Raw genomic sequence first — 26,061 nt, 5'->3', positions numbered from 1 at the left:
AATGGGCTATTGCCTGAGCACTAGTGATGAGACATTTACTTTCTACAAACAGACTATGACATCAACTAGTAATACATCTATCTGAAATTGAAAAAGAAAAAAATCTCCCATATCTCCTTGGGAACAAACTTTAAAAAGTAGGGGAGTAGAGCAGGGTAGGAGAAAGGTGCTAATAACAGCTGGGATAGACTCAGAGACATCATACTGCTTGCTTCCAAAAAACATTTTGCAGACTTAAATTCAAAGCAATTTGGGCTGAAAAACGACATGTGAAAGCACAATAAAAAGAAATTACATATAAAAGGAGAGAGCAATATCCACTTATTAACAATTCATCTAAGCTACAATTTAACACATTTCAGCAACTATAAAGTTTAAAAGGTCAAAAATATCAACATCAAATATGGACAAACACCATTAGGGGGTTTTATAAGCATATTAAGAATGAAAATAAACCAAAAATATATAGTTAAGAATATCTACTATTTCCTTTTGTCTGTGAAATGAAAAATGGGACTATATGCATTTTACATCTCTGACTTTGGAAAGTAATCAGCTACAACTAGTTTCAAAGAATCAGAGTTGGGATACTTTAAGATTAAAACATTCCAGAAAACTAGAGCCTTAGAGAACTGATCTCAAGCTAAACAATAAGCCTTATTTAAGAAATTCCTATGACCTTGAAGACATGAAAAGACTAAAAGTACAAGAAATGTAAATCAGTCTGGTTATTTGTTCAACAAATCTTGGTTTTGTTTGTGTTTTCTTTTTGAAAAAATTAAGTCAATTTGTAGAGGTGACTGTTGATATAGTATATCTGCATTTTTTCAAGGCAGTTAGTTTAGTTCCTCATAATATGTTTCTCTAAGTTTTCATTTAAATTACATTTCATTTAAAAACAACAAAAACAAAAAAGAGTTCATTAAATGGTTTAAGAACTCGTTCGTTAGTGAATCTAAATATTGCCAGGGAAGCATAAACATCTCTGAGCAAAACCAGTTCTAGTACATCTCTATAGAGATTGGCTCATGGTCCAATACTACTGAATGCTTGCATGACCAATTTAGAGGATGAGAATTTTTTTCCTGAAATATGGTAGATCAAGAAAGGGGTCAGACCAGATAGAGATGATTTGTCTGATTCTTTTGGAAGGTCACCACTTACAGGATTGTGTTAAGACATGTTAAAAGGTAACAGAAACATAGGACTTAGTCTGTGCAAAGCACTAAGTTGTCACAGATAAACCACAACAAAAGCAAATTACATACATCCATTATAAAAAGAGGTTATGTATGATCCCTGAATGTATAGAACGAGAATATTGTATAGAGACACGGAAATTACGTTGTGACTCCAAGTGCTGAAATTACCTTATGGTCTTTCTTACACCTTATTTTAATTTTTCCCTCTACAACATAAGATACGATCAGCTACACAATTGCCTTCAAAACACACCACTACAAGACTTCATGATTCAGTGGTCCATTGGTCCCTCCTAGTTTCTGTCCCTAGAATAAATTCAGATTTTTTAAGACCACGTTCTTTATTCTAACTCAGATTTTTTGGGCTCAACACATTGGTAAATGGCTGTAAAACAGTGACCCATTACACACCATAAGCCATACTAATTAATCTAGTGATCCATTCTGGCCTCAGATGCTATGAACTATTAAATGTTCTAGGTGACTAAAATAATAACTAGCACAAATAATATACCTCACTACAAAGTTCAACAAAATATTGAAATTCCACTTGCAGTTTATTCTAACCACTGTGGGAACTGTCAAAATCACTCAAAGACAACAATACAAAGTCTGATAGAAGCAGAAATTTTATATAAAGTATAGACTTGTTTGCATGGGGATGCTACTGATTTTTAAAGCAATATCAAGTGAAATATCACTATTTGCAATACCTAATATGAATTAAGTAGTGCCTCAGAAATGCCTCTTCAAAGGGCTTTAGAATTTAAAAAATCTATGGATTTATCCCCCACCTGAGGGAGGACAATGAGAAAAACACAATCCAGTTTCCATTAAAAAGGAAGACTGGTTTACATTCAACTAAAACTGTCTGATACAAACTACTTCATACATTCAATTTTCTCTTATAATTTACTGGTGTTCCTCCAGAGACCAGCTTGGGAGAATACAAACTGTGGGGAATGAATTTTAAGTTGAAAAGCAAAGTAATCTTCAACAACAAGACTCTTGTTGGAATGAGATAGTTAGGATAGGGAAAGAAGTCAGTCTTCCACAACTTAATATGTTATCCATTCACATTTTGGGGAACAATGTGGGTATTTGATTGTAGGAAAAAGATGGATGCTGATGTGTAACAACAGCTGAATTTCTGATGTAGAATGTGGTCCAGGGAAGACAGAAGCACAAACTATACATGAAACTCCACAGTGTGTATTATTATTGTTTATAATGCATATAAAAGACAACATAGGTTAGACGATAGAAAACATAGGTTTCTTAAAGGACAAGACTACATTTATTCCAAAAGTTTTTTAGATTCTAAAAGCGCAAAATGCAAAGCAAATGTAAGGAAAGGTGGATCAAGCATCTTTGATGATCTTTTTTACAACTTTTCTTTTACAGGCATTAATCCTGAATACTAAAAGGTATCCGAATATAGGTTCCAACCTATCAATAAAAAAATAACTTTACAAGGGGAACAAATGATCAACAAGGAGAGATAAAACACTTCGGCAGCTGCACCTGTTTGACAGTATAGCTCATTCATGACTGCATTTCAGCAGAATTAGCTAAGGATTAAGTGGATTTTTTAGGACAGAAATTATTTTATTATAACATTAATTGCAGCCTAATGTTTGATTGAATAATGACACTTTGAAAGCACTTTGACCAATGCATTTTGAATTATTACTTCTTTTTTTTTTTTTGAATATCAGCATTATCTTCGACAAATAAATAAATACATCTTAAGAAACGGAAAGACTTTACTACCTATCATCACCACCACAGGTTTTAATCTGAAATTCCCTTTCGCTGTTTTTGGAATGGAAAATGAATCTTACTCCACAGAATACAAACAGGAGTCTAGGAAACTTAATTTTTTATTGTATGTGCATAATTTACCTTGTTGATATTTCAGTCCATATAAGTACATTGGTTTTTTATCAGACATTTACCTAAAAACATTGCAGAAATTTCTTTGGGAAGTTGGATCGTTACTGGAGCTGTAAGAATGACCCAACACATAGGCAATGAAGTAAAATTCGGTCTATATTATCTCCCATCCCCATACCAACAAAATAAGCCTTGTCATATATTTTAGTTTCTGTTTAGGTTCAATATTTTAAATTTTATTGAAGGCAAAAATAAAAAAGCTAAACTTATTGTGAAAACATATATAGTAAAAATTATAAATGAAATTATTTCTTTGTGTAATAGAATTAATAATCTGAAAATAAAAAATACTTAGGTTAACAAGACCCACTGTATCTCAGAATGTTTGGATTTTTCAACAGTCTGTGTTTTTCAACTAAAGCTTCAATAAAAAACTTAAGTAGAATAACTTAATTCCACCAATTCAGCATCTTGTGATAGAAGCTTTTTTCTTTCAGCAAATCCAAATTCTAGCATCAAAGTCAACCTAAAATGGAATTTCAAAGGATAGTTAAGGAAGTTACACTCATCCCTTCAGACCTTCTTAATTTTAATTTTCTTAGGTTGGGAAATTTATTATTTGGTGTGCTATTTTTTTAAACTAAATAAACATATTACAGGTGGAGGGAAGGAAAAAGAGCAAACAGAGAAACAATCAGAAACAAAGATCCTACAACATATTTTATTCTCAAAACAAACAGAAACCATGCACAGAAGACTGTCTTTAATTCATTTTCTATTAAGAACAAGTCATTTTATTATTCTGTACATTCTACAAGTCGTTTCAATAGTAAAATGCAATTTAGTTTTACTACCAATAGGCTGTACAGTCTCTTAGACAATGACCATGTTACAAATAATACATATTGTTTATCATGGGGAAATTTCAAGCAGTAAAAGATTATATTATTGTGAAACTGGTCATCATTGCTTAGCCACAAAAAACACAGATGGAAATTAAAAGAGCCACAGTAATGGATGAGAAGCACAAAGAGTTTCTGGTTTTCATTATGCACATTTAGAGAAAATACTTTAATAGCTACTTTGTTTGTTGAAAAGTATTTGGAGGAAGGTTTTGGATTTAAGCTGCCTTACTTTTAAGATTAAACAGTTCAGGTTTTCAAAACTACTATATCAGTCACCTTACAGTTCTGAACTATTTCCATAAGACTGAAGAAAACAAATAATAATAAAAACAACCTAAACAAACAAACAAACAAACAAGAATTCTGAATCTGAGAACAAAACAGATGTTGCTTTCATTTAAATAGCATTTTGACCAAAACAATCAGTACTTTGTGAAGGGAGGGAGGTCTGTAACGTGTAACAGTGTGGGCATATGCAGCATATGGACGAACTATACCACATCTGCTGAACAGATGCAGCAAAGGGATAATTCTGAAATCCAGCAGTAGTCAACCTTAAGATGCCTTATCCCATTAAATCCATGTTCCCTCAGGGATGTGAAAGTTATTCATTGGCATGATGTGTAATTAAAGGGTGGTATAAAGTTTTACCTTCCTGTCATTCTTAATACTCTTTCCCTGCACCTAAGAAATAAACTTCCTCATTTTTCGTCTTTGCCAAAGACTTATTTGGCATTGGAAGCAAAATAGAATGACTCAGGGTCAAACACAAAGTGAGGGCTGAACACCAAAACCACAGTTGTCTTTGCTCCTCCTGTTGTTAAAGAACCTTGGAGATGTATCTCCAGGTAGAACCAAGTAGAAACTTCTGGTTTCTGCAGCCACACAGCCAAAATTACTTTGAAATAAGATTACATTCATAGGCAGTGTATCTGCCCAAATCCATTAAGAGAAACAATCTTCAACCACCAAAAAAAACCCCCAAAAAAACCCCAAAAACCCCAAAACCCAAACAGAAATAAAACAACTGTCAATTTCCTGTTAAAAGGAAAAAAAAAAAAAAAGGATATATTGTTTCTTGGGATCATGTTCTCCAAGATGTTTGAACATCATTCATTACTTTCTAAGCCAGAACAATTGCTTGTCTAATATCACACAATTGTAAAATCAAGTTTTTTGGAATGTAAACAGGCTGAATAAGAGTGTTTAAGAAGAGGATGTATTTATTTAGTACTATCACAGCCAGAACTTTATATCCAAGGTTATTTACACTCCAAACAGGGTTTCAGGGAACCGATCTGTAGTAATGCTAGGAAATGCAGATGGTCAGTCAGTCTGAAGAAAAGAAGTAAAGGTGATGAGGAAGGTGGAAACTAGTATTTCCTCAGTACCTAACAATGTTCCAGTTTCTTCCAGTTGAGCCTGGTCTCTCACACCTGCATTAAGAATTATTCCATTATGGTAATATTTCTTTTCACTAATATTGATTAAGTACATCATATTAAAACAAATACTGTCAGCTTACTTAAAGATCCTGTGTAGGAGAAACGACAGCAGTTGTCAAGAATCCGCATGTAAAGCAGCCAGCATCACTCACAAAACAATATCGTTCACAGCTACATTGCCATTACGTGTGGTTGCTTCATAAAGCATCTTGATAACTAGTTTGACAGCAAGTGCAACTTACTTTGTCACCTCAGTGGACCCTTTTCTAAAATACCATTCTGTACCTAAATAGTTAGTTGAAAAGTAAGGTGATTTAAACACTTGGCTGTCTGTGGGCTCCGATGTTATCACAAACACTGTATTATCGTTTGCCTTCAGAAGGAGCAAGGTCTTTCAGTATGTTTGGGATTTTTTGCTAACTAGGATCATGAAGGTTAGCTAATGGTGCTACTCTCAAACGGTGGGGTTCAGAATTCAACAGAATTCACTTTGTACCAGAACGTCACTGTAACTTGACACAGTTTGTTAAAACACAATATTTGCTTTTACCGAAACACTGAGTTTTCTGATTACCCAATGTTTGGGATACTACCAAGCAGAAGCAATGATGTATATCACTGGCTTTTTGCTTTTGAGAATTATCTAGTGCAAATCTCAATATAAAACTTATGTGTTGTCATGGTTTAACCCCAGTCAGCAACTAAGCACCACACTTGCTCACCCTCCCACCCCGCTGGTGGGATGCAGGAGAGAATCTGGGAAAAAAAAGTAAAACCCATGGGTTGAGATAAAGACAGTTTAAGAGCACAGCAGAGGAAGAGAAAATTAATAATAATAATAATAATAATAATAATAAAAAGAATATACAAAACAAGTGATGCAGAACACAATTGCTCACTACCCACTGACCAATAGCCATCACTGCTTCCTGGCCAACTCCCCCAGTTTCTATACTGCCCATGACACCATATGGTATGGAATAGCCCTTTGGCCAGTTGGGGCCAGCTGTCCCGGCTGTGCCCCCTCCCAGCTTCTTGTGCACCCGGCAGAGCATGGGGAGCTGAAAAGTCCTTGCCTGGTGTAAGCACCGCTCAGCAACAACTAAACCATCAGTGTGTTATCACATTATTCTCATACTAAATGCAAAACACAGCACTATACCAACTACTAGGAACAAAATTAACTCTAGCCCAGCCAAAACCAGGACATGTGTGTTTCCATAAAAAAGAGTTTTAATCCTCCCAGGTTTAATTTAAGAACCAGCTGATATAAGACTAAGGCTAACCTCATACTTCAAATAAAATTCATCAGTAAATTCCAGCTTTGGCTAGCTAATATCTGTAGACCCAACGGCAGGTGAAAGTCATCAGCACTGAGCAATGGGATGGCACACCGGCAGAGACAGGAATTTGTTCACATGTCACTGACTGCATCTGATGTTTCACTGCACTTCTCCATCTGACTGATTCTGACAGAATCCTGAACTTCTTTCTACATCTCAGATGAAAATGTGTCATAACAGATCATGCACAACCTGATGTCAAATAACTCAGGTTTTTGTTTCATTCTTTAGTACCTGGTGTAAGCAAGAATTTTGTTGCAGATGGAGTGAGGCACCTCATTCATAAGAGAGAAGCAAAAATATACTTTATTGATATAAAACAGTGAGTTAACAAGGTTCAATGGTAAATGAGACAGTAGTTTAACAAGATTCAACGGCAAGGTGCACTTGATTATTTACTACATAGAGGACAGGGTCAGACAAAACTGTCAGGGAGACCCTCCTGTTGAGTCATGAGGTTCAGAAAGAACTCCCTTGCTTTTTAAACTCCTTCTCAGAGAGGAGTCTAGGTGTGGCTAGATCCAATCCTCGTCCCAGACGTGGTCAATGGTTTACGTCTAAAGGATTATAAGTGCACAATCAATCCTTTATATCACTTAGCTAAAATTTCAAAGTGTAGCATACTACTAGTCACTTACGGAGGATCTGTTGCAGCAAGGAATCTCTCAACCTCGAGGAGTAACCTTGAGAGGCGTCCCTGCTCAAGGGGAGATCCTGGCGTGCAGCCCGCTGCCGTGCAGGAGAGCTCCAAGGGCTCTTGGGCTGCTCACTATTTGCGGGGGTAAGATAATTGACTCATAGTCGTATTTGCATGCCAACCACAGATTTTAGTTTCTTCACTGTGGTTAGGTGGGCACATTGCACAATAGCCCTTGCTATTGTGTTCCTATCTGTCTCCCAAATCCACTTTGAGAGGGGTGCAGCCATCATGACCAGATGCATCCATTACGACCATCACTGGTGGTTATCACCTGAGCAGGGTTACAGGAGATAAAGGTTGGGGGAGTGGGGAAGCACACCATCACAAATTGAATACACCCAGACATGAGATATATGTGTTAAACTTATTTTATTGAATTTTTTCGTTTTGTGTGTATGTCTGTGTGTTTGTGTATTGGAGTGGCAGAAGGAGCCAGAAAGATTTATAGACTTTATTTTCTGATAAATCTTACATAGGAAAAGGTCAGAATTTTCAGCAGCCTGGAATCTAAAAAACGATAAAATGTAGACACCTCCTTCTTATAAGTAATAAAATTTAATATTTTTTTCATGAGTAGCTCTTACTATTCCTTTCTTTTTTAAATTCCTTTTTTCCCCCACTATATTCATTAGTTTTAACCTGACTATATTCAATAGTTTTAATTTAAACATACTTTTGGTTCAGGAAGGTATACAGACTTTCTTATCTATCTGTTACACTATTTTAATCCTTTTTGTTTCTATTAAGCAAAGTTAGTATGAAAATGTCAGACCTTAATTTTGCCTTAGAAAACACTTGGGAAAAAACAGAGGGGAAAGAAAAGTTCTATAACATGAAGATGGCAAAAGGCAGCCAGAAAAAAACAAACAAACAAACAGAAAAAAAAAAGCTGAAAAATATATCTGTTCTATTCACTAGGTGAAATGAATCAATTAAATTTTAAAAAGTTCCATAGAAAGATCTATCTTAATTATAGCAGAATGCTACAGGATCTTATTCAATTGAACTCTATCAGCAATACCAGAAGATTAGTAAGATCTGAGAAAGTGAGATGAAGTTCCAATTTCACATGAAAGCGATCTCTAAAAGCTACAGCACTACTATTAAAGCAGGTACTAAACAGCAAGACAAATTAACATGCAGGTCTGCCTACAGCTGTACAACTTAACTTCTTGGTGGATAATTTACAACAGATTTAGACAGGAAATCCATATTTATTAGTTCAAATAAAAACAGAATTAATCAGAAAGTAATACAGGAAATGAAAACACAAGTGAAACAAAGAATAAACAAAAGGACTGAATGCAACTTGAGAAAAAAAACAGCAAATAAAATCAAAACTAAAGTAAGCAAAACTGAGAAAAGATTATTTGGAAATTAATGAAGAAATGAGAAATAAAAAGTATTTTTAACATTTACAGAAATTTAAATGTCATTTACTAAGATACTCTCTTCTTATTTATTTACAATTCATATAGTGAACATCTACACTGGAAATTAGCTATGGTTGGTTTTACTACATTAGGCAATCTCTTCCACAACATTTGTTGCAAGAGAAGCATGTGGATGTTACTACAAGGCTGATCAGGTACATTTTACCTCACATTTGTTCCAGCAGTGTCTAAAAATAAACACTGAATACTGAACAGATATCCTTCTGTTGAACTTCCCCTGCCTTGGACTGTGCACAGGCCATTTTTTCCATTAAAAATAAACACTAGATTCCTACAGAAAATATAGGAATTTAGAAATCTGGGATCAAAACAAGTAGTCCCTAGGATTCCTTTTTTTTTTTTTCTTTTTTTTTCTTTAATATCAACACACCAGTTTTATAGGGAACAGTCTGGATCTCTGCAATTTCTAAGAGCTTGGAATAATTTGCTGCTCTCTCAATTGACACCTTTACTCCTATTGTCTTTCAGGACACTGATAGTTTTGCAATTTGTAGCACAGCTCTGTAGTTTATTTTGTGCTTTCTTGAATTACAAGCCTTTAAATGGTCAATGGGTTTGTGAAAAGAGGAGGTACAAAATAAGGAGGTACAAAATAATATTGGTATGCACATTTATACAGTAAGTTAGGTAGCCAGATAGGTGTGATTTTTTTGATTGCTATTTCTGGAGATAAAGGCCCTATATTCATTATTTCACATCAAATATTAGAACTGAATATATAGATACAGGATCTAGAAACAAGACAGGGAAAACATTTATGTTGTTCCCATCAGTCTAATAAACCAATAGGTAGAGTAATATATTTTGGTACATTTTTTTCTGGCAACTCTTTGATTGCTGTAATAGCGGCAATCCCAGCCTGGTAACCAAGGTGGAAAATGGCTCTTTCCTACACCAGGTCTCCCTGTAAAACTACAACATTTCCTAGGAAAGGCTGGGCTGCAATGTAACTCGTGTTTTAGATGGTGACATCTCAACAGAAAATTTTGAGTAGAAATGTGTGTGACTGCATGTGGAAATAACACAACAGAGGTTGAAGAGAGTAATACACAGAACAATTAGGAGTACAAAATACTGTACAAACTAAGAACAGTGTAAGTTACCTATTACCAAGAAAATGTTCACGATAGGGATATATAACACAAAATATTTAGTTGTTATGTGATGGAAAACAGAAAGCAATGGTTATTATATTGTAAAATAATTTTTAACTATCGTCCAAGCAGCCCTTTTTATTACCAGTTGGAACAAGCTAGTACAAGTTACCCCTGTTGTACAAGGCAGATAAACCTCTGTTGTGCTATGCTGCCATTGTATGTCATTATTAAGACCCGAAGGTTTTAGTGGGGTTTATAAAGTTTTCATTGGAATAAGTTATCCTGGTTGCTAGAGAAAGAGATGTCACAGCTGGCCTGCCTCTCTTTATTTTCATATAGCCAATGTTGTGCATTATGCACATTTGGTCGTGTGTGCTTTTGTGCAGAAACTCTCCCGCTGTACCACTAAGAGGGGGTGAACAAGGAACTGATAAGCAACATTAAACTCCTTTGAGTGTTACCACAGGAGGAATGTCAGGGAAGAGCAAACACTAACTCGGCCATCTTCTATTAGATAAAAAAGCATATTTTGATCCCTTTACATGGAACATTGCCCAGTTTAGAGGAGATGAGAACTTCGTATTTCTTTCTCTCACCCATTAGCTGGCTACTTCCCACTGCACCTTCCTCTCTATTAATCCAGAATACTAGTGCAGAGAGAAAAAAAGTCACCATATTTTTCTCTGAGCAAAGAAGGAATTTATTGCCTGTGTACTTCAGCAATCTTACTTCAGTAAGCTTCAGCAAGCTTACTTCAGTAAGCTGCCATGCTTCCATGTTCTTAGCTCTGGCTGAAAAACTGCAAGCCCTTCAAAATCTTAATGTAAATTTTTATTCTGCAGAAACCAAAGAGCTGTGTGGGCAATAGTGATAAGAGGCAGAAATGTGCTTACTATCTTACTGTGATACAGGGTGGAGACAAAGCCCTGCAAGTTGCAAGATCTCCTAGATCCATTGACTTAACATGAGTACCCCTAAGCCTGGGGATTTTCCCAATCCCAGCTCAAGCATCGTTTTTAGAACCTGGAAAACATAACAAAATAGTTTTTGTTCTCTCCTAATTCACACTCACTTCTTATCTGCATTTTTTAAAATGCAAAAATACATTATGATGTCCTGAAAGTTATTTTTCTTCCCATTGAATTGTCTGTGCTAAGTTTATCTGCTGACCAGTATTTTATGTATGTTATCTAGGTAGCGTATGCATCCCATAACGTTGCTCTATTGGTTTTTTAGTATATTGCAGATCTCGTCATGAATTAACCAATAAGAATTATGAAATAGTATTCTGCTTCTCAGCCTGGATTAAATACCAGCTGCTTTGATCAAACATGTAAAAAAATCTATTACTTTCTAATGAACATAATGTTCTACAATCAACTTGATTTGTATTATGTAAGGAATTACAATTTTACTCATTGTTGCTGGGAATGATATATTCCGCTGCAGCATCAGCCAGGCCTCAGAGATAAGAGGCTTTAAAGAGTTTAATTAGAAAGGTTTTTAGTCTTAAAGATATGCAAAGAAGATTAATACTAGTGGGTTTGAAAGCTACATGTGATCTCTGATGACAACTCCTGCTTTGAGGCAAATACTTGTTTTCTAATTAAAACCCACAGTACTAAAAATGCTTTGAAGAGACTTATGCAGGCATTCTTATTCTCCAGTCGCAGTGACAATCAAAATATTGACACTAATCTGGATCTCTGCACTCAGAGGTACTGAGGAAAACAACTGAGATTTGTAGCATTTGTCCATGGAAATTTCCAACAGACCTAGAGCTGTCTGTCAGTTACAGTAATTACCATTATCCATACATGATCATCACAAACGTGAGCCATCACTAAAAGAAAACCACATTCATCAGATATTTTTGATAAATTGATAAAAATTCTGGTGTTTCCTATACGTTTATTGAAGATGAATAATTGGGATGATCTGAATCTATAATGGGAACCGTTGTGAAACAGTAAAAACATGCCATTAGTAATTAATGAAATATTATTTTGTCACTTGTGAGCTTTATAAAAACCACACTGGAAGGACACAGAGATTTTGTGAACTGCACCATCAGAGGAGAAGTCTTAGGACAAATGCACTGCAGTTTATAACATGGGAACACCCAGAATCCTAATCGTGGTTCACAAGTTAAACAGTAATTATACACACAAGTTAAAAGTACTGAAGAGGGAATACTGTTTCTGAGACAGGAATGGTGAGATCAAATCTGAGAAGCAGAATGGGGAGGGAATAAGAGTGACCCAGTCTAACACATGTGTAGATTAATTTTCTAAACGCATTTTGTACTTATGTATGAGAGAACACAGTAATACAACTTCATATTCTAATCTTGGAGTCTTCTCATATGGAGAGTGGTTGTGGCAGATACACCTTGTTCACACTAGACGTTAAATAGAAGTCTTCAACAGATGTCTTCCTGGCACTGTGAATGCTACAAGCATTACGCCAGCTAAACAGTCATAATTAGATGTCGAACAAGAAGTCCCATTTGAATAAACAAAACTTTTTTATGCCACTGTGTGCTCCAAATATTGTATCATAGCATGCTAAATATCTGTTCTGAAAGGAACAAGATGGTAAAGATTTTGATGATGTAAAATGGTATGTCTTACCTACAAAAACTGTTAACTTTTTTCTCGAAAATGTAGATAGCCATGGAAAAAGCAACAGCTCACAAAGAACATCTGTTTTCTTTTCCTAAGGCACCTGATATCAGTATTGTCAAAAGAAGAAAAACAAAGAAAAAAAAAAGGAAAAAAATCAAACCAGTCCTGTTTCTGTGTACAAAATAAAAATAACTTAATGGTAGCCAAAGACCTAAGAAGTAATTTACTTTCTTAAGAAAAAAAATATAAAGAAAGAAAGCAGAAAAGAAACAGTAATTGTCAGATGAAGCCTTTGGACCTTACTGTACTTTTCTCCCCCTCCTACCCATGCACCATACAAGTACAGACAACAAAGATGTGAAGAATACTTCTGTTGGCTTCTCAGATGACCAGTTGTTCCTAAAACAATAGGCAAGCAGGAGAAAGGTGAAGAGGCTAGATCTCAAGATCATCAGACATATTGCTTTTAAAGGCCAACAAGAATGGATAAACAGATGCTGAAAGCATCATTTTCAGCATGGGCGAAATGCTCATTCGTACTGTGCAGTTTTACATCTGCATTGCATATTTGATCTCAGCCTGAATTCAAGTCTTGGCTCAAAAGGCATCCCCATTCAGTACTGTTTTATCCAAATTGGGATGGTGAGGTATTTGTTCCAGACAATAGGCAGAAACTTACTAAAACTTGCAACTGCCAACAACCAGGGCTTCACACCCAAGAACAGTATCTATGAATTTTCTTTTAAGACACGTGTGTCAATGGTATTCATTCATAGTTAAGAGTAACGTGTTTGAAGGCACGGATTTCAGGTGAAAGGCTGTGGAGAAACCAACACATCCTGTCAAAATGGCTAGCTTAAAGCAATAGCAAAGTGAGGGAGGGAATCGTTTTACCTAAGAATGGTGCCTTACTCTGCCACAAGGATACCCACCCGTGGGATTACACTGAGTCCATATGGAAAGCTAATCTGTTTGATATAAATTGATCACTTATGGCTACCATCTCTGATGAGACAGCCAAATACTTTTAACCATTTATCTTTTTATTCTGTTGCCTTTTAATCTAAACATCTGATTTTACCCTGCAGTGAGGGAGGAGCTTCACACAGGAAGGGCATGAGGCCTAGTTAAAACATGCCAAGTACAAATAGCATCTGAACTAATGTTTTCCTGAAGTACACTAATTTAGCATTAAATGGAGGAGAAATTTCAGTTTGCACACAACTGGCCCTGGGTCTTGCAATAGTCTCAGTCCAGGAGTAGTACCTTAGAGGAGCCAGAGTGCAGGGTTAGTCCACAAATGCTGTTTGAACACAACTTGATTCATTCTAATCAATGCTTAACAGGGTGTACACTAGCCTAATGTACCTCCTCAGTACAGGCAAAGGTACTCCTTGAAATATGTTTTTCATGTCTGTATTAATATCTCAAGATTGGTTTTCTTCCTCACTTACCAGTATATAAGTCTCCCAACAGTAATGTGTGCTGGCTGGTCCTACAGGTCTCAGCCAATACAGGGCCACCTATAGTATCTCTTCTCTCTTCTCTTCTCTTCTCTTCTCTTCTCTTCTCTTCTCTTCTCTTCTCTTCTCTTCTCTTCTCTTCTCTTCTCTTCTCTTCTCTTCTCTTTTCTCTCCTCTCCTCTCCTCTCCTCTCCTCTCCTCTCCTCTCCTCTCCTCTCCTCTCCTCTCCTCTCCTCTCCTCTCCTCTCCTCTCCTCTCCTCTCCTCTCCTCTCCTCTCCTCTCCTCTCCTCTCCTCTCTTCTTTTCTCTTCTCTTCAGCAGAGATTGTTTGTGTATGCTAACAACCCAACATGAAATTTGCACAGATGGTGGTAGCAATTTATTTACCTACTCTTATTTCCTCATCTTTCCCCTTCAAGTATGTGTCACTCCCTAGTTCCCTTACAAATCAGATGAGCATAATTCTGCTTACTAATTAAATCACTGGACTGTTAACATAAATTAATAAAGTTATGGAGGACTTTCCTAACACATCACCAATAGTGTTCACTTTGTGTATGAAATGATGGGAAGGTCATGGTGAAGATGAAAGCAATCATATCACTAAACTTCAGAATGACACTGGCTGGCATGTAGTAGGTAAATACAACTCAGGCACTTCCTAACTTTGGCATAATTTCAAAGCATAATTAACTTTAATGTACATGTAATTATACCATGTGTAAAACAGATTTTAAATCTATTCTTAATTAGTAATGACTATGGAATTTACGCTTTTTGGTTGCCTAGGAGAATCCAAATGCTGGAAAGCATCACCAGGTCTGCAAGCTTCCTCAGCATTGGCAGAACCCTTTGTAGTGTTGGTCAAGTGATTAAGCTATGAATGGTTCCTGTTCACAGCATCACAGTATTTATTAAAAATACACAGAAGTTGTCACATAACCAGGTTCTCTTTTACTGTAATGGAAGCTCCAGTACCTCAGTTTACTCTTTCTTATTAAGAATAATATTTGCCTTCTTAAGAGCAAGCTACTATGGAATTGAAGATCCTATATATGTGAAAACCTGGCATCCACATAAATCTTCAGACTGTACACACTGTTGTTTAGTTCTGTTCCTCTTTCCCATCATTCACAGAATCACAAAATAGTTGAGGCTGGAAGGGACCTCTGGAGGTCATCTGGTCCAGCCCACTGCTCAAGCAGGATGAACCAGAGCCAGTTGCCCAGTACCATGTCCAGATGGCTTTTGAATGTTTCCAGGGATGGAGACTTCACAAACTCTCTGTTCCAGTGCTCAGTCACCCTCACAGTGAAAAAAATATTTCCTTTAATTGCTTATTAGCTGGATTACTTCTTTTGTTTTTTTAAGTAACATTTTTTATTTCTGCATAAATTCATACACAATGGTATGACTATTGAGTAGAATGAATATTTGGTGTGCTTACTAGCATTTAGAAAGGAAAAAAAAAAGAAAATAAAGAGGGGAAAGAGGGGAAAGAGAAAAGGAAGGAAAAAAGGAGAAAAAAGGAGGAAAAAAGGAGGAAAAAAAGAGAAAGCCTATTGGAAACAATCACTGAAGTTATTACAGACACAGAAGAAAAAGAGGATTTCCTACTATCTGAGCTTATTTCAAATATCTGAAAGGTGGGAAAGATGGGAAAGACCATGAAAGGCAAGTCCAAGTAATTCAAACAACAAACATATCCCCATAGATTTGTTTCTCACTGTAACAACATGTAACTGCAAGAGAGTTATTCCCAGTCTAAGAGCAATATAAGATGCTCAGTTGTGATACTTTCTGCTTCCCCCTGATTTGCCAGATGTGTCTTGTTTGGCTGATTTCCCACTGAGTTATGATTTAACCTAGCATCCTAAGGCAACCCTGCACTGAGTAAGAAGACATTCATGGCAGTGTTCTGTTTCTAGTTAATTTAGTACTGAAAGATAGCAAAAGTAGAAACATGGTACTGTATAAAAGGAGAAAGGTAGAGACATGGAAAATTTTCAAGACTGTTTGCTTCAAGTATGTGACAAAGACAGATGAAAGAAATCCATCACAGATTAAATTAATGCTTGGAATAATCATTTTTTAATATAAAAGCTAAACATTAATTACCAGTGGGATAAGTTGTACCTAAAGTTATAGGAAGTTTACAAAGTATGTTAAATATCTACATAATTATGTTGGAAACAAGGAGATAGGGTGAATTTCAGAAGATGAGTTTTCTGTGCCTGGTACATATCTGTACTAATTTTACTACGTTGTGGAAGACTATACAATCTTTTAGTTTGGTTATACTCTATGACTCACATGATGGGGGTTTTGGTAGGCATCTTCTCCCATTCCTATGAACATTTCACTCATTAACTGCACTTAAATCATAAATAGAAGGTTTAAGGATATGTATTCTGACTTTTTAAAGAGACTAATTTTCAGTCTTGCATTATCTTTTTTATTTTTGAAATTAAAATCAAACAGTTAAAAGGAAACATCTTTCAGAAGAATTCTGAAAAATGACAAATTTTACTGTCAACCTTACATTTCGGAACAAGGAAAATTAAAAGCCTAAATGAATAGAGTAACACTCAAAATTACTTAGGTCTTACCAAGTGATCATATAATTAACTGAAACAATGTTCATACAAAATAAAGTAAGTTTGTATATTTGGATTTCTATACTTCAGATACACTTATATAGGTCTTCAGTGACAGAAATGGTTATTAGCATCATATATAAACAACTTTCAGCTTGACAGAAAATCTACTGGCTAAAGTTCCATTTCTGTGTTGGATGCTTTCATGAACTTCTGAAACCCTTTCAAAGTGACACAAACATCTGATATTCCAGTTTGCATATATGTAACATAGGTATATGTTAGGCCTAAGCACCAAATCCAAACAAATGGATTATTTGCTGGAATTAATCTTAGTATAAGAATGGTTACTTGGTTTTTGGGTTTTGAAAATGACTGTTTTTACATTCTTATTTTGAAATGCCATGTGAGACATTGGAATGCATTTTTTTTCTTTTTTCTCCAGTTGGTTTAAAAATATGTAAGATTAAAGAAACCAAAACCACAGTGTCTAATTAAGCAACAAGTTGTAAATTAACTAGCTATTTAAACTAGAAAGTAATCATTTGTAGTTAAGGTTTAAAAGAAGGATGTGACAAGACTTAATATGGAGTAAAAGAAAAGAAGCCTAGATGATATTCTCATATTGTTTGAAATATGGTCAGTTTGGGCAAATTAATTCCTTGGGTTACTGCAGAAAGATTTTTCTGAAGTTTGTTCTGAGCTCAAAGAAGACAGCAGTTCTGTTAAGGGAGACAGAAGAAATTAGTACTAACACAAATGATTTCAGACATGTCTGAAGGCAGAGAAAACGATTAGGCAAGGCCATGACAAATGCAATTAAACTTTCAGGTACAATACACGCCTTATTGAAAAGGCTGCCACAAATTTCAATGAGGATAAAAAGCTACTTCCCTTTATCTCTGATCCAGTCGAATTCACACACATGTCACAAGAAGTAGAAGGGGGGGGGGGGGAGAGTAAGAGGGATGGAGGATCATTTCCTAAAATTTCTTGGGCTCTTGTTCTAGTGATTCTTTACTCCTGAAGAAGGATCAAATCTGATCTCCGTCGTCTTTGCCCTTCCAGTCCTTGGCTCTGATTTTTTTTCTCTCCTCATTATTTATTCATTTTTTGTCAATTGATGGGACATTTACCCATGTCCCACTGGTATCAGTTATGTGTTGCCTCACAAAAAATTAATGACTCCTTGGAGCTCATCAGTGAGGGCACCCTCTTCAGGTCATGCTTTTCCTCTATGCCTGATAATTAAAACCTAATGTTGATAAGCTCCGCTCAATTTTCAAACAATAAGAACTAAACCTTTACACAAACACGACTAAAATGTTCTCAAAAAACAATTCACTGTGCATGTAAAATTTAACCACTATGAGTCACGTTTCTCAGTGCTTCCCAGCTACCAGGAGCAATGGTGGGTACATGCCAAATTTCACCTTAGCTTTGTTTCATAAAAATGAATAAACGCCACCTCATGTACACAGTGGAAGACAAATCTTGAATGTGCTTTTAGAATTTCACATAAGCCACTTTGCATTTTAACTTGTTTTAACTTGTCACACTATTTGCATTATTTTAAATGTCTGTATTGCAGAGGGTTTCAAAGAGATAGTCATGTAACTTCCTTCCTGTTTAACTATTCTCAGTATTGTCAGAAAATATATTAATGAATGAAGATGGAACAACCCAGCCTTACCATTCAATATTCTCAGCAACCAAAATATAAATGCACTCTGAGACAATGTTTGTCATGTAATGTCATGCATTTGAAACCAAAACACAGGATGGCAAGAAAAGTACATACATACACATGCTAAAGACTACACAAAGCTGACAACTCCAAGGAGTGTCATTATCATTCACTAGTTTACCACAAATTAAATAATCCTCCTCCTCCAAAAATGAAAGGTTAAAAAGTTGAAGAATGTACCAACATCTTGAGTTTTCCCCTCTGTTTTACTAACAGTTTGATGGTAAGAGGATCATTTATGTTGACCACAGCCATGAATCCAATGGGACTATAATGAATAAAATATAACCAAGAAAAAGAAAGTGCTGGATTGTACCAAATTAGTGATTCTTTAAATCCAAGGAAAAAAGTATTTTAGGAAAAGCACTGTAGAATCCCAATAAATTCTCTGCATTAATCATAACTGCGTAATTCTTACATGGCTGATTTAAGTTTACATAGGAGGCCAATCTAAATATTTCTATAGCATGACTTTCTAGGGAAAATATTTTCCTTAAATCTGAATTGTCCAAATTTCCAGCATGCCTACAATATCCCTGAAGTTTGTCATTCTCTAATTTATGGTTATATAAACCAAAGGAGTATTTTTCAACAGAAGGTCTATGGGTTTTAAAGTGTCCTGTTTCAGAAAACATTAAACAACTTCAGAAGTTGGTCATGTAGTCTAATTATGATGAAATATATTGAAACATAACAGTTCTTTTCAATGACTTTATGATATTTTCACTGTAAAAGAAATATTATGCTAGGAGCAAAATGAAACATTCTTTATATAAGGAGAATCATAGTGAATATCCTGATTTTCTAGAGTTCCCATAGTGAGTACTTTTTGTATAATACTTTTGTATAATCAGAAGGCTTTTTGTCCCTCAGAATCGTACGCAAATGAATATACTTAAAATGTTTGCATTTACGAAGAATCATCCAATATTTAGTGCAAATATTCAGTTACATATCAAAAAAAAAAAATAAAGATACACTATCCTCCACATTGCAAAAGATAAACAAATGTAATATATATTAAAGCCAAAAAAATTTTGAGAAAATTCTAGATTTTGGAAGGAGTTTTGCTAATGAAACATGACTGCTAGAGAAAAAGTGAAATGCAAAAATCATCCTGTGTATACAATAGATGAACTCACAACCATAAAATATACATTTGTTTATACATAATTTAAATTTCAGTTAAACTGTATAATTCTGCTCTGTAAATTATATATTTCAAATAGCATAACACCAGAGTATAAACTTCCAGAAATGTATTCTCACAAATAGCAGCAAGTGCAGTCAAAAGACCAAGAACAATCTATTGCTATTAGACTCAATGTAATTAAACATGGCACAGCTGCTCAACAATATGCATGCTATGAAATAAAGAAGTAGGAAAAACAGCAGTGTGATACTTTGATGCAAAACCACCAAACATATGCTGCAAAAACATGTTTCAGGAGTACTTTGATGATATTTTCAACTCTTCAGAATTCATTGCAAAATGTTTTGGGTCTGCAGTGTAAGAAAGATGTAGATAAATTGACGTACATTCAGCAAAGGGCCACCAAAATATTTGGGGAGTGGAGCACTTGCCCTGTGAGGAGAGGCTGAAGGAGGTAGACTTTTTTGACCTGGAGGGAAAAAAAGAGATGTGGGGCGAACCTAATGCCTCCTAATGCCTATGAGAATATTTCTGAGAAAACAGAGGCTTTTTGCTGACATGATTTCTGACTCAAAATACAGAAAAGAAAAAAAATATCCATATGAGGATAATTGAGGTTGCTAAGGCAGGTTCTTTCAAGACTCAATTAGTCAAAGCCTACAGCAACTAGGTGTGAATTTAGTGCTGACCCTGCTTTGAGCAATATTTTGGGCTAAACAATTTCCTGAGGTCCCTTCCATCCTGAATAATTCCATGATTCATAATATTGAGAAAAGTTGGGAGGAGGATGAGGAAGACTTAAAGTTATTAAGAACTGGTTTCTTTAAAATCTGAAGCATAAAACATTTCAACATCTACATTTTGCTGGGATGAATTGTGCCTGTGCTCAGAGATCAGGTAACATCCATATAAAATAAAAAGAAAATGTGAATCAGCTGGGAAAAGAGGAGAAAGAACACCTGTTGGAAATAAAAAGGGACTAAACTATAATGAGTCAAGAGATGAGATGCACAAGTCAGGCTAGGTAGCACAATAGAAAAGAGGGTCCTGTATGGTAGGAGCTGGGGATGGGAAATGAGCATCAACAGGAGGGCAAGAGGCTGCAGGAGCACAAAGGCCAAGTAAGATTTGGAGAAGAAGAGCAGGAATTGTTAAAGGTAACAGCTTACTGTATCTTGTGGAGTGAATGACAGTAAGCAGGGTGATTCTGGTAGAAATGGTACTTCAGGTTATCACAATAAGTCAAACAAAGGTGAAAAACAATGTGGTGTTTAAAAAAAAAAATTAAAAAATCCTGCATTTGCAGTAAGTAACAAATCTTGGAGGCACTGATTCATATTTTTAAAATTCTGTAGTGTCCCCCACCAGTACTGATGCCAGGCTTCTTACTCATGATGTATGGAGCAGTTACAGAAATTATGTCAAAACATCAGTCAGAGATTAAGCATTGAGACAGTTTTGTCAAAAACACTAAGTATGAAATATTGAGAAGCATGTGTAGTTGAGCTGAATAAGGAAAGATGGTCTATTTTTATCTAGTGACAATTATATTAATTGGAACTCATTTTGCACTTTTTAAGCCACAGTCAGAAATGAAAAGTTAAGATAAAGATTAGAAGAACTTTACAGAAATATCAAGAAAAGTCAATCCTAAATCTGCTGTTTCTAAATGGCTAGTATACAAATAGCTTAACAGGGAAGAATTAAAGTAAACTCATATTCTCCCTACCAATTAGTCTTGAAATCCATGCACCTGTAAAGTTTGTCTTTTTAGATAAATTCACTAGATTGAGAATGGACTTTTGTTTAGTTGGAATACAAAATCCAATTATGATTTTCTTTTTAACTTTTATTTTTCACTGGATCTAAGCTAAGATATAAGAACTCTTCTCTGGGGTCCCAAAATTCTGTTTCCTTGGAGACATAAATATTAGAAATGCTGAATAATCTAGAAGGAGCAAGAGATTTTATAATACAAGCATGTCTCTGTCCAAGCTAAATCACAAAACATTTGTTGAACTAAACTATAAACATAAATTTTATTTTTTTTTTTTTTAATTGAGGCATGGATTATGGCCTGACGTAGCTCTCAGACTGCCTTTGCAATATTGAGGTCACTCCTTCACTCATTAGCAAACCCTAAATAAATGACTCTTTCTCTGAACTAAATTTTTAAACATCTGCGTAGGTGAACTCTACTGCAATTATCTCAACATGGAATCCTGCACTTCTCTTTGTGTGATGTACAAATTTTTTCTGATACTTTTGAGTTCTGTTTTAGAAATCCAAGACCTTTGTACACAGCATTATATACAATATTCTGTGCAATTAAGCAGCATGTGGCATCAAATAAATATTATTTGTTTTCCTTCAGCTAACAGCAAGTAAAAAAATTATAAAGAACAAACTTGTGGAGTGTGGTTCTTTTTAGTAGTTTAAAAATTTAAAGTAATTTACAAAGAAATATCAATAAACATGGGGTACTATAACATCTTGTCACTTCCAAATTCAAGGTTGTGTATTTTTGTTTAGAACTGGTAGTTTCAATTTACCAGTATTCCCCTTCTCACATAATTATCTCCATATAAATTGTCATTTTACTTTCAAATAGCAGACTGGATACTACTCAGCTCCTAACTAGAAAGAACAGTTGTGGTTTTAAGTAAACAAAGAGATCAAGAACTGAAAACATTCTTATGCCACCTGCCAAAAATACTGTAAGTGTACTGGGATTTTTAACAGTCATTCTACTGCAATCACTGATGAAGTATGCTATCAAATATCATATACTTACATATTTTGGGCAAATCCTGAGGATCTCTGATGCTGACATCTGTAAATGACATAATTGAAGAAAGATTATACGTTGTAATTATACAAATTCCCTATGTTGATAACATATTAAAGGTCTCACTTGCATTTTCCAAATATGTAATTCCCACTAAAACTAAAATCAACCACTCTTATACTGGTCTTCACTGATATTTAGAATTTATTTGTTAGTCTACCAAATCAACACAATACGTCACTCTCTTTCTTCCATATCAGAAGTTGCAGGCCACACAAGATGTTTTCTATGCTTTTCCTTTATTTTTTCTAGTGCCATACAGTGAGGAAACCCCCAAAGTTATTTTGCAAACTTTTATCCTCTCCTTGCAGACACACACACACAAAAAGAAAAAAAAAAAAAAAAAAAGAGATAGGAGGAGAAAAGAGGTATATGGTGAAGTACAAAATCAGAAATGGAATAATGTGCTTTTTGTGCTCAGCACTCACAGTGCATGGACAAATGCAAACACACCTCCAGGAAAGCAAAATTCTAAGGTTAAGCAAAGAAAAGGTCAATATTATACCCAAATATTGATACACACATACTGATTCACAGATACCCTGTTTTCCAGAACCTGTAAAACTTTGGTTTAGGGCCAGGCTTGAGAGACATCTTTTGTCCCTAGGTGAGAGCAGCAGGGATCCTTACACTGCAACCCATCAGTTTCGACAGTATTTTATTAGTCTAAAAATAAATGCAACAAAAAAAAATCTATTTTTGTCATGAAAACATGACAATCTCTATTTAGGATTATCTAATTATTTATTGCTTCCTAAATAGCCAAATTTCAAAAGGATGGGAGGTAAAGCCATCACACTAAGTAAAATGTGGCTCGTCTACCAGAGTTATGAGTAATTATCAGGTTTTTAACCACTTGCATAAGTGTTTAAAACTTAATACAAAATACAGTATTAACACCTAGACTTATAATACCATGTTCTTTTCGGGTATTTAAAAATGCATTGCTAAGCCAATTTTGCCTAAAAATATTTGGGTATGCTAAGTGTATTTATCACCCGGTTTATGAATAAGGAAATGTAAGCAAACTTCGAAGTTGCCTGAGACATCAGAGGGAAGTTTTGGTAAAGCTAGGATCAAAGACTCCCGTGATTTAACTGCAACGCATCGTGTTAGCTTCAGCTAATCCAGCCAATTGGCTAGATGTTAATCACCACTACAGAGTGATGACTTACAGTGTTCTTGAGAGAAAGAATTAACAGATCCGTGGCAATCTGTCCTTCTCCACAGCAATTAGCACACTCCACTCTTTACCAAGAGGCCATGTCAGGACTAGAATATGAAATAACACAGTGTCTGTGAAGTGTTTCCTTATAAAATTATTGAGATGACATCCAGCAGGAAACGAGCAGACATTTGGCCATTACCATGTCAAATCGCTTATAGAAAAGGAGCAAATTACTTCAAACAAATGACTACACCAGGGAGAAGGCTCAAGCCTTTTTAGCTCTCCTGGTAAATCTGCACCTGACATTGAAGGCAGCTGGCAGGGTTTCACTGTACACCTTCTAAGCCTCTCAGGAGGAAAGGATAACATTGGCAGGAGCTCCTGACAAAACCATGTTGAGTGGGATGATCAAGCAGCTTTAAAGCCAAAATGCAATTTCCTCACTGATCCTCCACATTAGAATAGCATCTTGGCTGCACCCTGAGTCCTTTTTTGAGCCAGTAAATATGTCCTTAGGGAGAAAGCATGCATCAAACAGTACTAATAATCATGGTTTTACTGTCTCGGGGACCATTTAATGGGTGAGGAGAGCTTAGTTCAATAAGACCCTGGTTCCAGCAAAGCTCATAAGCTTATGCTTAACTTCAATCACATGGACATTTACATTAAAATCTCAGAATAACTTGCACTTGAAATTTAACATATGCTTAAGAGATTCAATAAGTTGGATTGCAAAGAAAAGAAAAATTGGTGTTAACATCATATTAGTCTAAATGAAACAAATTACCAAGGTTGAAGAGTTAAATAGGGAATGCCATGAGAAACTGATGTACTGGATGCAGTCAGAAAACACTTAGAAATTTTCTACTTCCTTTGCTGAGATTTCTTGTTTAGCAAATGAAAGCTTCAATTCTAGAAGCACTTGCACAGACTGAATGTGGGATTGTATGCACTTTTACATCTATGTAACACCAGATATGCCTGCAAGTCAGAAATGTAGGCTTCCCTAATTTTGGTTTGCATGAAGGTATATTCTGGTTTGGATTCTGTATAAGGAGCTCAGGTTTATACAAAGCAGTACAGGCTAATTTGTACTGATTTTGCTGTGAAAAACTAAGTTTAAATGTCTTACCACCAAGAGACTGTCTCTCTTTTAGCATCATAAATTGAGGAAGGACATTCACAGTCACATTTTCAGAATTGATTAAAAGTATTATAGCAGTTGTGAATCATCTTTCATGCCAAGTTTTAGAGTATTGATAGGGATATTCAGTGGCTTTTGTATGTATATGTGCCCAGTGCATCTTCTTGTTCTACGTTCAGCAGGAGCTTTGTGCCCATATACGAGTAAAGTTAGTACTTAGAACTGTAACTCTGTAGTCCTACACTGATGCTGAAACAATGTGTTCTAATCTGCAAAGTATATCCATTTTCATAACAGATAATATATCTCTCCAAGGGTTTTTCTAATTACATTAAGCCCATTTAAACCTCTGATTACTGCAGTGAAAATGTGTATTCTTTAACGGATCAGACAGAGCAGCTTCCAGAGGCAGATGAAGGTACTTAATTCAGTTTGCAGTTTCATTAATGCACACTTCAAAATAATTTAGAGACGTACTCAACAGCAGCAATTCCCCTATGGTTTTATTAGATATGTCTTTACCTTTTTTTCATTATCATTATTTAGTACTTGTTCAAAGGTAAAAAAAATATTACTTTGTGACTTCACATTGTATTTTTGTGATACACAATACTGATTATGTTCTATATATTTGGAACCTGTTTTATTTGCAAAACTAGTGACAAATTCCAGATAAAAAGATGAATAATGTAATGCATCTTTGCCTTACATTGCTTTAAGGAAACTATTGCTTGCAAGTTTGCTTCTGCTCATGTAGATATTCTGCCTGACTACTTGAGATCTGTTAATCTTAATCCTGGCTTCCACTTACATCTTTTACAACCCTGAAAGCATCCAGCAGTTATAAAGTCCCTGGGACACTGCCTGTCAGTGCTGAATCCTACAGTGAAGAGAACTTTATACCTATACTTTAAGGTAGCTTGGATTTATTCCTCTAGAAAAGGCAATAACCCTGTAGTTAGCAAAGATTTCACGTTCATAAATTCTTCACAACATCATTCCTGGTCATAAAACCTCATAAAAGGAGAGGGAAAACATTCAGATTTATGTTCTGATTCAGCACAAAAGTTTGAGAACTGAATTCATTGTCAGGACTGTAGAAGTTGTGAGAACAACCTGAAGTCTTGAAAAACAGTTGGGTAAACTTTCACTCCCTAACTCGTTATCACAGATCATACATATGCATGTTTGGCTTCAGATATGTGCAGGTAAATGCAATGTAAACAACAGTGAAGTCAATACAGGAAAGCAATCAATTTTCCAAAGCAAAAG

Source organism: Mycteria americana, chromosome Z (assembly GCF_035582795.1).
Source record: "Mycteria americana isolate JAX WOST 10 ecotype Jacksonville Zoo and Gardens chromosome Z, USCA_MyAme_1.0, whole genome shotgun sequence".
NCBI lineage: Eukaryota > Metazoa > Chordata > Aves > Ciconiiformes > Ciconiidae > Mycteria > Mycteria americana.
The sequence above is the reverse complement of the archived record's forward strand: the minus strand, read 5'-3'. Positions refer to the sequence as shown.